This window comes from Petaurus breviceps, unplaced genomic scaffold (assembly GCF_028583685.1).
Source record: "Petaurus breviceps papuanus isolate PSGF00001 unplaced genomic scaffold, PetGlider_PUasm1.0 90775, whole genome shotgun sequence".
In the NCBI taxonomy this organism is placed as follows: Eukaryota; Metazoa; Chordata; class Mammalia; order Diprotodontia; family Petauridae; genus Petaurus; species Petaurus breviceps.
In genome coordinates this window covers 9,617,127-9,635,800 of record NW_027187342.1, presented here as the reverse complement: position 1 = coordinate 9,635,800, position 18,674 = coordinate 9,617,127, and the positions used below count along the sequence as shown (strand labels likewise).

The following is an 18,674-nucleotide window of genomic DNA, read 5'->3' as shown; positions in this document are numbered from 1 at the left end:
AAGAGTGGTCAAGTAACTCCATTTAAAACACAATGGGCTGGTCCAAAGAATCAACTGACTCCTTTAAAATCATTATTTTTCTTTAAAGGTCTCTATAATATCAATATTCCTCTGGTGATGCAAATCATGGAGCATGACGGTCTCTGAAAGATCAAAACTGTCACGTCCCAAAGAGCAATGACAAGATCCAGTGATTGTGTTGGTCAGGGGTACCAAGTTGCCAATAACAACTTACATAGAAAAGTTGGTGTAAAGATTTATTTGTCACAAATATGGCCTGAAAAGGAGTTGGCCTCATTATAATGATAATGATGGATTGCCCAGTGCTCAAGTATCTATGCCCCAGCTTTTAGGAAAAAATCTAGCCCTTAAGCCCCAAAATATCTTACAAAATATAAGCAACCAAAAATTATCTTCCTATGGACAGAGCACCCTCATATAAGGATATGGTGCCCCAAAGGGAGAGAGGAATCACATGTGGCCTGGGGCTATAGTTGTGTTGGGCTGCAAGGGAGACAGAACCGATGTCTCTAGCCTCCTCTTCCTCCACCCTTCTGCAAGAGACACTTTCATTCCTGCCAGGGGATCTTTTTCAGAGTTAGTTCTGAGGTCTGCTAGCCGTTACTTCTTCCAACGTGGCATGATACAAGGAGAAGTGTGGTTACCGCTCTCCTGGTCTGTGCTCTGGTCTGTGAGTGACCACAAGCACTCTTCTCTGCCCTGGACCCACCGTGACCAGGGCCCCTGTACTCCACCTATGCAATTTGGATAATAATAGCACCTACATCCCAGAGGGGACTGAATCAGTTTATGGGAACTCTGCTTGAAGACGTCCAAGGTGGGGGAACCCACAAAACTCCAGTATCTTTAATAAGCTGGATTACCTCAAATAATCCTCTGAGAGGCCAAGGAAGCCAAAGAAGATGGGAGGTAGAGATGAGGAGAGAGAACATTCCAGGCACAAGGAAAGCCAGGTGTGACTTAAAATGTACCAAGAAGGAAGCCTTAGAGTAGAACCCGGGGCTTTGGAGGTGCAGTTGAAGGGTGTAGGAATAAAGGAGCCAGCAGCTGGGGACAGACAATGGGGTTTGAATAATAATAGTTAGTTAGGTATTCAGAATCAATGGATTGGAGTGAAAATGACTAAGTGGAAGTATGTTAATCATTCACAAGAGAGTTGGGTGGGTTAGCAACCTTACTGGGCATAGGGCCTCAGGGTAGAGTCCTCTCAGGGTCTCAGGCAGTTTAGGAGTTCCTGAAAAGTTCCATAAAGTAAATTTGTGTAAGATGTGCATTGACCAAGAACACAATTATTGTATCATACACCACCTCTCAGTGAATTTCTACCTGGAACCATCCAGCTTATGCTTCCTAAAATGTGACAGGAAGGACATAGAGTGAATTTTTGCAAAATATTAAGGTGATGTTACCAATTGCACATTTTGACCTTAAATATTTGCCTTGTGTGCAGGCTTTCTGCTAGGCATTGTGCCCTTTTTGACTGACTTCTCCAGCTCAGGGAGCTATTTATTATCTAGATATATAAATAAAATAGAAGGATTTACATTTCTATTAGCTCAGCCATTCAGCTAATAACTCAGGCCAGACAAAGATTAAAGCCTTCTGGGGCCCCTGGGCAATAAGAGGACTTTCTTTAGCATTAGTAATATTTTTTTAAAATGTTGAATTTTTTTAATAAGCATTTAAAAAATGGAAAACAGGCATGTTATTCTCTTTATAAATATTTAACATTCTTATATTTATATTAATTTCACAGAATATCAGATGTGGAAGAGACTTTAGAGGCTACTTACTCCAAAATATAACCAAACAAAAATCACCCCACTATTTATCTGTCATTGGGGCATGGAGGTAACCCTCTGGGTTCTTGAAGACCACACAACCAGAGAGCAGTGATGGGAGTAAGAGGCAGCATTCATGTAGCATCTGAAGGTTTGCAAAATGCTCTGCAGATATCTCACTTGATCCTCACAACCACCCCGAAGAGGAAATAGGCACTTTTGTTATTTTCATTGTACAGAGGAGGAAACTGAGGCTGAAAGAGGTGATTTGCCCAGCAACACACAGCTAGTAAGTGTCTGAGGCCAGATTCGAACTCAGTGGATAGAGTACTGGCCCTGGAGTCAGGAGGATCTGAGTTCAAATCTGACCTCAGACACTTACTAGCTATAAGACCATGGTGCACTTAACCCTGTTTGCCTCAGTTACCTTATCTGTAAAAGGAGCTAGAGAAGGAGATAGCAAACCACTCTCATATCTGTGCCAAGAAAATCCCAAATGGGTTCATGAAGAGTAGGACAGGACTGAAAATAATTCAGCAACAATCTTTTGACTCCGTGTCTAAGGCTCTATCCACTATACCAGCTTCTTAGCTCTGACATTTTGTACGATACTGGAAAACTCTGAGTATTGGCCCACTTAGATAGCCTGCATGTCTTTTGTCTAAAGACCAAACTAAGTTAGGAGAGATTCATTGCCAGATTGGCCAAAGGGGGCATTTTTTGTTCATAGCAACCCCTACAGACCATCTTCTGAGTTACAGAGTAGGTGTGATCTACTCTGGCCAGAGGAGTACCTTACATGGCTGAAATTACAAAATCTTTATGTTTTGAAGTATTAAATTTATAGCTGAAGATTGAAATATATAAAAACAAACCATTAAATTACTCTATTGTACTTTTAGGCAGTAAGATTTGCAAAATTATAAATGTTCTACATTTTAGAGTACATAAAATGGTATCAATTTTATTTTAAAATTTAAATTTCTAGTTAAAATCAAAGGTATGGAGGCTGACGAGCACTAAATGAAATAAAAAATCTTAACAAAATAATGTGCTTTCCCCCAAATAATACAAGAATAATGCTCTCATATATAAACAGTATCAAGACAGAGAACTGGAAAAATATACAGCAGCTAAAATTAGTTCATTAGGCTATCATGGGCTTAGTATTTGAAAGTCGTAGAACATTTGACCCAGTTCATATGTCACAAATATGTGATTGTTTCACATATAAAATTCTATAAAACCACGATTTAAATGTATGTAAGTATTGTGTTTTGATTTTCCGCTGTAAATTTCAGGAAAAAAAATTTTAAATGTTTTTTAAAAAAAATCTTTTCCATGACTTCTGATTTCTCTAATCATCAACACTGCTTTAAGCAATATAATAAACCTTCTGTTTCTAGGCTCTAGGCTAAATTCATTCATGTCTTTTATTTTTTTCATTTGATGAGGTTGAAGAGTGTATATGTCTGTGTGTGTGCATATATATGGCATACATTTTTTAACGTTCTGTCTATTGTCTCATCTAGGTAATATTCGAAGGGTTCTGGGAGGTTTGAACTTCCCTGAAATTTATTCATGTTCCCTTATGCAACCCTGGCCTGGGACATATGGGAAGAATATGTAAGTGTCCTACCCTGATTCGTAGTTCCCAGGTAAATACCAAAGTCTACAAACCAGAATCCAGGGCAAAGGTATCCTACTTATTCACCAAGAAGTGCCAATGAGATGAGTTAGTGTGTAAACAATCTCTCTAGGGAGATGGCTGAACAAATCCTGTGTCAGTCCAAGGGTCATTAACAAACATCCATGAAATTACTAAGTTTATTCCAGACCAGTAAAGGTCTTCTGTGTCAGGCACACAAGGAAGAGACCATTTAAAACCTGTACCACTCCCCAGTAACTCCAATGCCAACCAATTTATTACCTTGTAAAACTCGTGCTCTAAACACTGAGGGTCCCTAAAAGTGTGACCAATGTTCCCTGTGAGTCAGTTGTCTCTGGTTCAGAAAGTCCTTGCATTTTGGCTTTGAATTGGGGTGCAGGTAGCTAATACTTAAATGGGCTGGGGTGCTGATCAGCATAATGACCTACTACATTTCATAGGACTCCTGATGGAGCATTCTACCTACCTTCTAGCAGAGAGATGATGGACTTGGGGTGCAGAATGAGACATGTTTTTTGGACAGGGTTAATGCAGGAATCTGTTTTTCTTGACAATTTGAATATTTGTTAGAAGGATTTTGTTTTTCCTTTTTTCCCCCAATGGGGCAGGAGAGAAGGGAGGAAGAGAAAATAAATCTCTCTTAATTAAAAAGAAAATTTTTTAATAAAGCAAATGGAGCAGTACTTGATTTATAAGGCCAACTGAGATGAAGTAAATACATATATATATATATATATCTGCTTTGCACACATTAGGTCCTTAATTAATGCTTAATTATTCACTTAACTAAATCTCTGCTATGGAACCATCATCTAATAAAGGGAGAAGGGAACAAGCATTTATTAAGTGCCTATTAGGCTCCAGGCACTGTGCTAAGTACTTTACAAATATTATCTCATTTGATCGCTCTCTCTCTCTGGTATTGTTCTTCGGTCATTTCTGACTATCCATGATCCCATTTGGGGTTTTCCTGGCAAAGATACTGGAGTAGCTTGCCATTTCCTTCTCCAGCTCATTTTACAGATGAGGAAACAGAAGCAAACGGGGTTAAGTGACTTGCCCAGGGTCACATAGCTACTTCATGTCTGAGGCCAGACTGAACTCATGTCTTCCTGGGACTCTATCCCCTATACCACCTAAGTACTCCTTTTTCTTCTATCTGCCTGCTTTTCTCAATGTTTCAGTAATCAAAGAGAGAGAGGACAGAAGGAAAAAAAGGATAGGTACACTGAACTTCTTCAGAGAATGGCTACTGCTAGTTTGACACTTATCTGCACTGGGGTATAGAAATCCATCTTGCCCTACTAGAAAGTTAGGGGGGATGGGGGAGGATATAAGAGAGAACAGACTGGGAGAAGGGATATTCAGTAGGCTCGCTATCTTGGGGCAGAGGGTAGGGGAAAGACGGGAGGGGAAAGCAGGGAGAACATTTGTAACTCAAAATTTCGTGGAAATGAATGTTGAAAACTAAAAATAAATAAATAAATAAATTGGGGGGAGAAAAAGACACTTATCTGCTCCTGGTCACTTCACCCAAGATGGCACTAATCTCTGAAATCCCCACTTGTGGCCTAACAGTGGTTCCAGTCAGCTGACCAAGGAGACTGACACTCCAGGACTCCTATTTCCCCTTGTTCAGAAGAATCTGGCACACACAACCTGGTTGAATATCAAGACATTCCAAGAGCCTAGGGCAGATGTTCCAAGGGCCCTGAGAGACAACAGAGAGTGAGGACCTTCACCAACAACAGAAAATGCCAACCCTGACATTCCTGTCTTCTGCCTATTTTAGACATACCCCCTCAATGCTTTAAGCATATTATCATTAATTTATAATTATATATATAATTAATTTAAGCATAATGGGGACCCTGCAGCCTCGAGGCCAAATGTGGCCCTCTAGGTCCTCAAGAGTGGATCCTCCCTTTGACTAGATTTGTTCTGTAAAGTTTGGGTTCCATCAAAGGGCTGCACCTGAGGACCTAGAAGGCCTAACATGAACTCAAGGCTACAGGTTCCCCACCCCTCCTTTATGCAATATAGTAAACCTTCTGTTTCAAGGTTGTAGGCTAAACTAATTTATGTCCACTTTTTCTATTTGATGAGGTTGAACAGTGTGTGTGTGTGTGTGTGAGTGAGTGTGTCTATGTGTTTGTGTCTATTTGTGCATGTCTGTGTGTATACATGTATGCGGAGTGTATTTTTAATGCTCTTCTATTGTCTCATCTAGGTAATATTTAAAGGGTTCTGGGCTATTTGAACTTCCCTGGGATTTAGTCATATTTTCTTATGCAACTCTGGCCTGGGACACAAGGATGAGTGTCCCATCCTGGGCTTTGAAATGGTGCCTAGATTCCCACCTTAGCTTCTCATAACCTTGCACCCAGAACTATTAAAGAAAATTACCCAGTCCTGTCCTTCCCAAACAAGCAAAAACCCAGCTGGTCATGGGAAATGAGCCAAGAGGAAAGAAACTGTCCTCCATGCTTTGGAGGCTGCTTACTCAAGGTTCCTGGTTCAAAAACATGGATCCCCCAAATATAGAAGATACTCTCTCCCCACCCATTTTTTCTTTTCTTTTGTTTTTCGCTTTTTGGAGGGGGGAGGACAGGGCAAGGCAATTGGGGTTAAGTGACTGCCCAAGGTCACAAGGCTAGTAAGTGTTAAGTGTCTGAGGCAGGATTTGAATCCAGGTCCTCCTGATTCCAGGGCCAGTGCTCTATTCACTGCTCCACCAAGCCACCCTCCCCACCAGGTTTTTAAATTTTGGTATCTCAGAGTCTGATTTAGCCCCTTCCACCTCTGAGCTATATGTCCCAGAAATCCTTCACTTGCCAGAAACACTAGGAAGAAGAACGGAGCTCAAATACTACCTCAGACACCAACTAGCTATGTGACCCCTCTGTATCTCAGTTTCCTCATTTGTAAAACCAGAGGGGTTGGCCTTTAGGATTTCTTCCAGCTCTATTCTATGATGCTATTATCTTTCTAATGCCAGCCTGCCCTACCCCTAGCCTTCTCCTTGTGCTAGTTCTAGCTGGGCGGGTCTACAGCTCATGACAAATAGGGTGGTGGAACTCTCTCAGTCCTTGGATACCTGAAACTCTGAATCCACTTTGGAGTGATCTGATCAGTGGCCCTGAGAGCCCACAATTTCTAGGCTCCTCCCAAGACCTTTGTCTCCCTGGGGATGGTGAAGGGAGAATGGTGGCTTCAGACTGGAGGAAGTGGGGGTGGGGAGTGGAGGCATCTTTAGGAAATGTTCTTCCTGGTTTCTTCCCCTCAGTCTTGGCTGGCCCATAATGATTTTAGCTCTTTTCCTGGTTAATCATTAATAGAAGTCTTCCTCCTCCTCCTCTGCAAATCTTCCAGCAATTAATTAAAAAAAAAAAAAGTTACTTACATTGTTCTCTTTTCTCCTCCTATAGAACTATGTTAAACACCAGCTTTGGTTCAGCTTCCTCTTCCCTGGTTACTCAGAATTACCAAGAGCTGTGCCTCTTGGGCAGACACAGAGAATTTAGCGTCACTGCCTCCCTCCAACCCATCTCTTAGGAAACTCCCATGATGCTCCTCAAAACAACCTCTGTGAGATTCCTTTCAGGGGATAGCCTCTGACAGACTGAAAGGAAACTCTGTTCCAGAGAACTCTGGATCCCTAATTTGGGGCCAGGGCCAGAGCCTAGATTCCCTTTTCCTAAGAGGCGTGGTTGATTTTTCCTTAATATTCTTGCAGAGCATTCCAAAGGCGAGACCATCTGATAATCCTGTGGCATTCTTTTCTTTGGAAACAAACAACTTTTGGGAGTAATTGTAATTAAGAGGATTGGGAAGAGTCATTTACATAAAGGATGATGTCTTAGGTGTGCATAAATCATCCTGAATTTCTTGCATGTTAATTTCCAGGCTGAACTCCTTTAACAGGGAAAAAAATGCTTCCAGTCACTCTGCTTCTCCCCTCCCCCAAATCCTTCCACTTCCGTTATTCAAGACATTCTGGAAGGAACATAATGTTCCTGAAGTTAAGGGGGCCTGCCAAATCCCTCCCATTCTCCAGGAAGCTTGTTTTCTTGTTTTTAAGCTGAGTTGTGTAAAGCCACAAGATACAACACCAGGGCTGTTTCTCCTCTACTCCCTCCAGTGACTCAGGGATGTGGCCTCCTTCCCTCCCTAAATCCTTTACTGCAGCGCTGTATTCCTGGCACATCTGTCAAAGGCGGCTTCTCAATGCCCCAACTGCACTGGGATCCAGGCCAGGAAGCAAGATGCCTGAATTTGCTGATGCGGAAAATTTTAATAGAAACCTTTGGCACCCATGTGTCCTGTCTTTTTATTTCCTCTTTTCCTTTTTTCCTCTCCTTTCCTCTTTTTATTCTCTCACTGAATCTGAACCCAAAGAGAGACCTTGGTAGGTTTTCTAGTCTTTTTCCCCTGTTCTTGATCACAGACATACTTAAGCCATTCTGGTTTTTAGTTGTTGTTTGAAAAACCTCCAAAGGAGATTTCCACAACCTTTATGATTTAGTTCCAAAATAACTTTAAAATGTGATGAGATGAGACCAGAGCACAGTTGTACCCCACTTTCTACAGCAGATGTGGAGACCGGTTCAGGTTAAAAGGAACTTAATCCAATGAAAGAATGACTCACTTTGACTTAATTAAAGGGAGGTCATTTGGTAGGGGATGAAGTACTGAATGTGGAGTGAAGAGATCTGTGTTCAAATCCCAACTGACATTTAGTACACATGTGAGAATTAGAAAAATCACTGTAAAATGAAGATAGCCTACTTGCACTTAATACATTTCAATGTTGCTGTGGAGAAAGTCTCAGCTAATATCCTGCCTTCTATAAAAAGCCCTTCCTAATCCTCTTTAATCTTAGTGCCTTCTCTCTGAGATTATCCGAAATTTATCCTGTATATATCTTATTTGTACATAGTTGTTTGTATGTTAGACTGTGAGCTTCTTGAAAGCAGGGACTTTTCCCCCTTTCTTTGTATCCTCAACACTTAAACACAGTGCCTTGCACAGCGTAGTCATTTAATAAATGCTTTTTGACCTCAGTTGGATAACTTTGGTGTCCTACAAGACACAAAAAACCTGGGTATGTTTAGGAGGATTTCTCATCTCACTGGTTCCCTGTCCCCAAATAGAAAATCTGGGAACTTTATTATATGACATTACCTAGTATGTTGTCACCAAATCCCCCTTCCAAGCATACAGTTCACAAAGCTCAAGGAAGGAAAAGTTTATACATACAGGATAAAGGAAAGAAATAAGAGTTCATATTAGAGCTCATGGAAAATATCAACCCTATTCAAAGAGCAGCTCTTCCCCAGAGATCTGTACAGATTCATTCATTTATAATCACACAACATTAAGTGATAACTCCAGCAGCCATTGCTTCTTAGGGCTCCTTAGCATGTACTGTCTTCTGCAGTTCCTGTAGGAAGTGGCATTTCTAGCCCTTTTCCAGAGAACAGGCTCTGAATTGTGGGTTTCTCATCTCAGTGTGGCAAAATGGGGATATTTCAATTTCCCCATTATTGCTAGAGACACAAGTCTTCTCTCCATGTTGCAGTTCAAATGTAGCTCTAGACCAGAGAGTCTCCACTCTCAAGTATTCCCTTAAATTTTGGTTCCTACCAACTGCTGATCTCATGTGAAATGTTCACCCAAGAGTCAGGAATACACCCTACCCTTTTCATTTCTGAGCTGATGTCTAGAACTGATAATGAATTGGAACATGACATGTTGATTTCATAGCCTAATCAGCATCAAGTGCTATGTTTCCTATCTACATCAGCACTTCCCACCAAAAGCTTTACAAAACACCCTAATTTCTCTCCAATGATCTCTCAAGTCATAAAGGTCCTTCCAGACCAACTACTCAGAGTTATTCAAATCATATGGGGATGCTTCCTGTGACATCTGAGGTAAAAATAGAGGCAAGGAAAACCAAGTTCTCAAATGTTCCCTAGCACTGGAAAGAAAAATATTCAGTACCCATTAGATTTGTAAACCTTAAAGCATCATGTCAATGTGAGTTATTGGGATGAGAAATGTGGTGAAATGGACATTCTTAGAACAAGAACAAAAAATGAGTGGTTTGAATTAGAATTCAGGGGTTCTTAATTTTTTGTGTGTCATGGTACCTTTCAGCAGTCTGATAAAGTCTGTGAAGTCCTTGGAGTCATGTTTTTAAATGCATAAAATAAATTGTATGGTTTACAAAGGAAGCTAATTATATTGAAATGAAGATGTAATGGTTCCCCCCACCCATCTAAATTTATGGACTTTCCAAAAGCCGTCTATGGACCCTAAGTTAAAAATCTCTGGATTATATGATCTATAAAGTCCTTTCCCACTCTAAGGCTATGATCCTGACCCAAAGATAATTTTAAAAGAAAAGCAAAAGGTCATCTGAGCATGCTGCAGAAATCAGTTTCCCAACCCCAGTCACTGGAAATCCCCATGCTGTTTTTGATTATTACAGAGGCATCTTATACCATGTCCAAAACAGAATTCATTATATTTCCCCAAAAAAGTCTTTTACCTAACTTAGTCATTCTTCCAATCTCCCAGGCTTGGCATCATCCTAGAATCTTGATGTTGCTCATCCCACATATCCACATATCCAGTCAATTCTACATCTCTGAGCCAAGGGTGGGGAACTTTTGAATCTCCCCCAGAGTTACAACAAGCTTAAGCACAGCATTTAATACCCAAAGAGAGGTCTTTTCTTCATCTTGACCCAAGGCAAGTTCTCAGCAATCTTTGTTCCTGGGGAGACAAAGCTTAGCAAGGCCACAAGATAAGTTGGCAATGTCTTCATTAATTCATTCTCTGTCTGCAGAACAGTCCTAGGACCCCTGAAAACATTAGCAAAACCCTCTTCTAAGATTTCTGTAAACATACAACAAGAAAATCCTTCTTCAGGGCTTCTGAACCAACAGCAAGGTTCCAGGACCTCTGCAACAACAGCATTGGCCTTCACCAGTGGACAAATCTGGCAAAACAACATCAAAACAGACACACAAAGTACCAGCATTACAGCCATGTCTCCTCAGTCTTTGGCAGCTCTGGGTGGCAGCTCTCAAACGTCCTGGGCAATTCAAACTGGCCCTCAGCAATCCTCTCCGTCTTTCTCTGCCTCCAAGATGCTGCTTCCAAAAAATTCTTCTTCTCTCTTTTCTTGTGTCTCTCTAAATTTACGTCACCAGGTCCTCCCAGTTCAGCCCTCTCTTTTCACATCAACAAGTCCATCCCACAAGTGGGATTCACAAGCTCTGGGTTTTAACACAATCAATCCAAAAACCAAGCCAATACAGGGGGATCTTTAAATTCCATTACTATTACAATCTCACATCCAACCTCCTCTACAACCTGATTCTACATTCTTTTCTAGGCTTATTACTTCTTATCTTCCTTCCTACACTCACTCTGTGTTCCAATCTAACTGACCTTTCTGCTTTTACTCCCACATGGCTCCACCTCCCATATCTATACCTCTGCACTGGCCACCCCTCATGACTAAAATATTGTCCCCTCCCCTCTTCTTCTTAGCATCCTCTGCTTTCTCCAAAAGTCAGGTCAGGTACAACCCTCTGTTTAAAGCCTTTCCTGATTCCCCAGCCCCTCAATTCTACTGCCCTTCTGCCCTTAACCTCATACTTATTTTGTACTTTGGTATAGTTTGATGTGGGACAGCTAGGTGGTGCAATGGATAGAGTGCTGGGCCTGGAGTCAGAAATACTCATCTTCCTGAGTTCAAATCTGACTTCAGACACATACTAGTTGTATGACCCTGGGCAAGTCACTCAACTCTGCCTCAGTTTCCTCATCTTGAGATGAGCTGGAGAAGGAAATAACAAAACACTCCATATCTTTGCCAAGAAAACCCCAAATGGGGTCACGAAGAGTCAGACATGACTGAAAACAATTGAACAACATCGTGTTTTGATTTAAGTGCATGCTGTCTTCCCTGATGGAATATACATTGGGAAAGCAAGGACCATTCCTTTTTTTTTTGTCTGTGGATCCCTAAACCCTAACACAATGCCAGCAGATAGTAGGAGTTTAATAAATGCTTGTTGATTTATTGAACTAACCATTACTACTTAATGAAATGGGAAAACAGCAGAAGGAATCATTGGCCTTAAACCAGGAATCTTCCCAAAAGAGTGTTACTAGATCAAAGTGTATTTTCCCCTCAGGGCTTCCATGATCGTTACAGAAGTCATTTGTCTTCATTGCATATCGATCTTTCATTGGCAGACGGTATATAACATTCAAACTTCCAGTTTCTTTGCTTCTCACCCTCTCAGGGACTACAGAGATTATTTAGTCCAATTCCCTCATTTTACAGATAAGGAAACTGAGGCCCAGAAAGCTTGTTATTTGTCCATAGTCAGAGAAGGAGTAAATGGATGAATGAGGATTTGAACTCAAGTCTTTTGACTCCAACTGGTTGACAATATGAGACTGATTTCAAAATCAGATGTCTTTATTAAACCAAGGTTCATTTCTAATGATTGTGAGCAAACACTTATCTCCAGAGTAAAAGGACATGTAAAAAGCAACCCTTGTGAATTGGTTTTAAATTAAAAAGTTTCTCTCTTGATGCCCTTACATGAATTTTCTTAAGTGGGATACTTAGGAAGATTAAATTTCTGTTCTTGGGGAAGGATGAAAGTTCAGAGTGCAGGGACAGCTAAAGAGTTTAAGTTTCCATGCATCTGGTCTCCTCTATAGGAACCACACTTTCCACTAATTTGCCAGCACCCATGTGGCTCACTCACACAGACCCCAACTCCCTCATGGACTCCTGTAGGTCTCTATGGCCTTTTCCCTTTAGTTTCATATGTTCTTGCTAAGTACATGTAGTTCTCTCATAGTCTTTTCAATTGATTATTGTTCATTGATTCCACAGAAATGTCATATTACGTCAAACGCCTTTGCAAGGTTTGTTAGTTTTATAGAAATTAGGTTAAAATAGACAGATGAATTAATGGCATGAGACAGGAAGAAGTTGGCAACTTTACAGTGAGGGCTGGATATACTTACTAACTGTATTGACTAGACAAACTTTGGCAGTATGTGCCCATGTCCCTTAAATCCTTAATCCTCCTCTTCTACAATTAAATTTTTCTGCATCTTTTATTTTATATGATTAGATGGTAGGACACTTCTCCTTTCCTATACAATTCTTCCCTTATATCCTATTTGTCTATTCACAGAATTTTTTTTTTGTAATGCTTAACTCGGATGACTTCAGTGCAAGGGGAGACATAACAGAACAGAGTAAAATTTAAGTTGGAACTCTGGCTTTGTTTCAAGAAATAAAAGGGGTCCAAAGCCCATAGACCAAACAGAATCCTTATTCCTACATATCATAACTTTCTTTCAGAAGAGAATCAGGAGGCACTGGATGTGGTAGACACCAAATAACATCACAAAAAAAAAAAAAGAAATTGACTAAATCTTAAAAGTCAGCAAACAACTGGTTGATAATATGGGACTGACTTCCAAATCAGATGTCTTTATCAGTCACTCCCTTGACTTGTAATAACAGAGTCAACACCAAAATAGAAGCATGGATTTAAAACACCTCCAATCCCATCTAGTTTTTAAAAAACTATTGAACCTGAAATAAGGGAATTGGATAAGGCAATAAACATTTGTATAGCCTATCACCATTTACTAAGGAATTTTAACTGATAAATCCATCACCACAACAAGGAAGCCAAGAGTCCAGCTGAGTTTTAGCCAGCAAACACTTAATCTCCTTGCCAAGTGGAGAAACCAATGCCAATTCCAGTGGAAAATATAAACTCATTTGTAAAATCTTACAGAGAAAACACAATTAACCAGCATTTATTAAGTGCCTACTTATGCTAGGTACAATTTTTGTCATTGGGTATACAAAGAAAAAATGAAATAGGGCCTGCTCTCAAGGAACTTACATTTTATCAAATAAAACAACACGCACATATATAAGTATATGCAAAATACATACAAAGTAAATGCAAAGTAATTTTGGGGAAAAACCGATGATAGCTAGCATAGTTAGGGACATAATATGTAATAATTAATAAAAATTAAATAAATAAAAATGTAATTAATAATAATGTAATAAAATACATAATATAGGACACAATGCCTGAGTTGAACTTAAAAGGAAACGAGGGATTCTAAGACAAAAAGGCGAGGAGGAAGTAACTTCCAAGCATGGGGTACCACTTATGTAAAGGCATAGAAATGGGAAATGAATATTGCGTGTGAGGTGCATCACAAAGGCCAGTTCTGAGGCACCACGGAGTTTTTGAAGGGAAGTAATGGATTATAAGGCTGGGAACCTATATTGCATCTAGCTTGTAAGGACATATAAATGCTAAACAGAGGAGTTTGTACTTAATTTTAGAGGTAATAGGACCTGGTGTTTTTGTACATGGTCAGATTTATACCTTAGGAATGTCTCTGTGGCAGCTATGTAGAAAATAGATTGTAATAAAGAGTCTCTTGGGTCAAGAAAGCTAATTAATAGATCATTGTCTGGAGTGGCTAGGTGGCATAGTAAATAGAGCACCAGCCCTGGAGTCAAAAGGACCTGAGTTCAAAGCCAACCTCAGACACTTGACACACTTACTAGCCATGTGACTTTGGGCAAGTCACTTAACCCCAACTGCACTCCAAAAAGCAAAAAAAAAAAAAAAAAGAGAGAGATAGAAAGAGAAAGATCATTGTCCAAGTGACAAAAACTTGAACTAGGGTGGTGGTCATGAGAGCTGAAAGAAAAAAAACAAATGCAAGAGAGGTTGGGGAAATAGGATCAGCAACACGGCAATTGATTGGATATTTGGGATAGGGGAAGTTGAGGATGACTTGAAGGCTGGAACTTAGGTGACTAGAAAAGCAATAGCACCCTCAACAAAAATAAGGAAGTTTGGAAAAAGGTTGGGTTTGGAGGGAAAGATAATAGGAAAAAGTTCTGTTTTGGACATATTGAGCTTGAGATACCGATAGAATATCCAGTCTGGAAAATCCAATAGACAATTGATGATGCAAGATTAGAGCTCAGGAGAGAGTTCAGGGTAAAATATAGTCTTGGGAACCATCTGAATAGAGATGACAAAAACCCCTTGGAACTAATGAGGCTACTAAGGAGAGGGGGGGATAAGGGAGAGGGAGAGAAAGAGACAGAGACAGACAAAGAGAGATAGAGACAGAGAGAAGAGAGAATCCAGGACAGAGCTTTGGTGTACAGTCACGGTTAGAGGATTATTCAGACAGATAGGAGAACTCATAGAAAGCATTGCCATCTAAATCCAGAGAAGAAGACATCCAGGACAAGGGTATCTGGAAGGAGGATAATGTAAATTATGTATTTTATTACCTCACAAAAAATCAAAGAGAGGAGAGAAAATCAAGCTTGTATAAAGCTTGATGAGACCCAGTTAAGCCAAATCACTCCAAAAGCATTTAAGAATGAAATGGGAAGACAGGTAACCAACAGATAAAAATGGACAAGATATTTACACATTTTCAGTAATGATTCTTTGTTTTCATCAGTAGCTCTGTAGCTACTACAGCTGAATTTTAACATCACAGTCTCCATTGTGTTACATGAAAAAAATAGGAAAATACTAAAAAAAAAAAATTAAAAAAATTTTAAAACCTTCAACAGATGAAGCACATATATAGAGAAAAATTCTGTGCAGAGAGTGAAACAATGCTGAAGGCACTAGGGGATGGACTTTCAATACACCTCAAAGAGGAGAAAATTACTGAATAATTAGAAGGGAAATCACAGATATTACTACTGGAAAAAGGCAGCTGAGTTGGTATTTATAACTTCCAACACCTATGTCTGTTTGCTCATCCCTTATTACAATACTTTACACATATATCAATGGTACCTGTAAAGAAAATGTGAGAAGAGAACATTCTTTTTTTAAATTGTACATTTATTGAAATCTTTTGTTCGTGTATCACCATTTTTTAAAAGTATCCATCTTTACCTCTACTACCCAGTAGGGCATTCCTTGTAATAAAGTTTTTTTAAATGCATTTCAGCAAAACCAATCAACGTATCAACTACAGCTGACAGTATATGGAATATTTCACACCCATAATCACCTACTTTCTTCAAAGAAGGGGGTGGTGCATTTTCCCAGTTCTTCTCTACGGCTAAGTTTATTAATTATAATTATGCATCTATTTGTAATGTGAGGAGGAGTTATTCTACACCCCTATCTCAACTAATATAATGTGATCAGTGTTTAGGATTATTGTAATTTTAAATGTGTAAATAAAGTGGTTTATGCTCTATGATCTCTTTATGAGGTGTGAATTCCTTTGATTTGAATGAAGAAGAGAAGAGTTGACTATCTAATCCAACAAGTTAACCTCACTTCTGGAGGTTTTAAATTGTCAGAGGAAGTTCAGCAGACGACATTGGCACCATGGTCAAGTAGCCAAGGATTCTAGGTTCAAGAGCACCTCGAAGAGATAGATCCTTGTACCTGTATCAGTGAATCCAGAGAGAAACACACCAATGACAAACATGGACACCGATACAGAATAATAGAGCTTCAGAGAGTGTGGTTCCTCATGGCGAAGAGAATGATGGCTATGGATTCTAGAAAGGTACGTGCCCACCTCTGTACCCTCTGTCTCTATCTGTGTGCCTCTGTCCATGGGTGTCTTTGGTATATTTATCTTTAGTTGCACTATCTGCTACTAGTCTAGTCTCTCCAATAACTGGTAGGAGGGAGAGGTAGGTTGTTGGGGTTTTGCTTTATTTTGTTTCTTGGCAAGCCTACTGATGTAATATTATCATTTTTATTTTGTTTTCTATTATGAATTTTTTGTTATATGGATACTCATATACTGTTAAAATTCATTCCTGTGACATATCCCACATGTAATTTAGACCTGTGGGGACCAAGGCCACTTGTCAAATTATACCCTGTAGTGTATTGTGTCTCTTGCATGTATTATTGAAGTATATTTGCTACGAATGGCACTCTAAAGTGATTTCAGGGGATACTGGGTTAATCATCCCTGTCCTAAGTACCAATATTTTTTTATGCTGTCAGGTATAATTTCAGGTGTCAAGGATAATCCAGCTGATTTTGCAAGGGAATGCAAAAAATAACAACAGCAACAACAGGATTTGTAAGTTCAGAGGGACAAACATTTCCTTACAATCCTGAGTGTGATTTGAACTACTATGATTATTGAGCTGGAAAAGGGGCATGCGGTATATCCAGGCGCTTCAAAAGGTCAGACATAGCCAATGAGAAAACAAATTGAGAGGAAGAAATAGGGGTAGCTCCATCCCCAGACCAACCTTGCACTTCATAAGGTCAACCATAACACATTGGAGGAACAGGGGCAAAAAGTAACAGAAGAAACTTAAGAAACTAAAGGAAAAGCTGAAAAAAAAAGTTAGAACTTAAGTAGAAAAGATCAAGTGTGTCAAGAGGCTTCTACAGGCATCCTAGAACAGAGGATGCAAGCTGAGACTAACAATTATATTTACCTATCCAAGGCCTGAGAGAATTAAAAAGAAAAAAGCTCTGCTCTTTCTCCAGCTTGCCCACCACCCACCTATTCAGTAACAGACATTGTTCCACTTGACTTTTATAACCTAAATATTTTCTGTATTCTGATTTTACATCAAATATAGAGAAGCTATGGATTAGCTGGAGATGCAAAAAAAATTTAAGTTAGGGTGAAGAGTTAAACCTGCACCTTAATGTTGAAAGTTTTCCTAACTGCAGGCTCTGAGCTACTGTAATTGCAGTACTAACTTTTCATTTATGTAACCTCCATAAAACAATAGAGGAGGGGAACACATGGACCTAAGGGCCATTATATTGACCCTAGGATAAAAACTGAGCTAATTGTTATAACAGGGTATGGCTGATAAAATTTTCAGAGCAAAGAGGAGTAGGGAGGAAAGGGTAGTGCTCAATAAAATGCTACATCCTAAACCATCCCACAGGTTGGAAATAGGGAAGATCTGAAAAGGATTCAATTTTACCTCTATTCAGAAGGAGATGGGAAAGGAAAGGATCTGGCACCAACCAGCCAACTATTCATCGTACAGCAATAGCCACCATAATTCCAGTTCATTTCCCTTTTTTGTTCTTTCTATGCACAACAACAGATAAAGTTTTATTCATGATATTCTACTGCATCCTAGCCTTTACAATTCTACGATTGACTGAAAGGTGAAGTACAAGATCCTGCTGGACTTTTGTTTATTTACAATTTTTAAAAAGCATTGATTTGGTAGAGCATAATGCAGTCTTAAAGACTCTATTTAGATAAGGTGTCTCTCATAAATATCTAAAAATCCTAAAAAATTCTTTGATAGGTACAACCAACATAACTTTGTTCATCAATTTAATGATTATCAATAGTAAATTGAGCATAAAATGGGAAGACGTATACTTGATGAAGGTGTTTGCTACTGTCTTGCATATCTAGAAAAGAGTCCATATGGAAGACAGATTCCCTATAGATAGTGAGGTCCTTTTTATGTCCTTGTTTTCAAGTTATAGTACGATTATTGCATTAAAGCCCAGAATACTGCAGTTTCTTGAATGAGATCTATAATTACTTAAAGAAGTTCAGTGTTACTATCCATAGTGGTAGAGATATGTGGACAGCATTAGAGACTGGTCCACCAGTATATGTATCTTGGACAAATACTGAAGAAGGACTATGAGCCCAGAATTAAATAAGAGAAAGAGAATAAACAAGATGACATTTAGGAAATTGTGCAGTATTTTTAGGAAGAAGCTAGGAGTTATTGAAACAAAATCCCATCTTTTAAATATTAATAATCATCCAAATCAAAGAAAACTGAAATCATCAAGGAATCAAAATAGCAGGTCATCGAAATAGCACAATGGCAATAGAGATGTAGATAGTGTATATATGTATATATAATGGATAGATTCAGCATATTACTTCCTCTTGACATACAAAAGCAACATCAAAGATAGTAAAAAAGGTGTCTAACTGGAAATGGAGGTGGCTGACCATATAGTAAGAGGAGGAAGAGTAAATAGAAAACCCTTTTGTTGCCAGTACCCATGTAATATCAAGAGACCTAGCGAAGAGATGTCAAACAGGTGTCTAGTAGAACTCACTGCAGCCCACAACACTCCCAGGGCAGCCTGAACCAA

General features: G+C 39.4%; 1 protein-coding gene across 4 annotated transcripts in view; it reads right to left on the bottom strand.

Annotated features, from left to right (window-relative positions):
• Window positions 1–18,674, bottom strand: part of LOC138146855 (uncharacterized) — a 105,178-nt gene that overhangs the window by 34,542 nt on the left and 51,962 nt on the right. Inside the window, exon 1 of one of the 4 annotated variants that reach the window (XM_069068972.1) lies at window positions 6,875–7,159. The exons of 1 other annotated variant lie outside the window; for it this stretch is intronic. The gene's annotated coding sequence lies outside the window, so the exon portion shown is untranslated. Of the gene's footprint in view, window positions 1–6,874; window positions 7,160–18,674 lie in introns of those variants that run through there. 2 more of the 4 variants (XM_069068974.1, XM_069068975.1) reach the window with 2 other exon arrangements.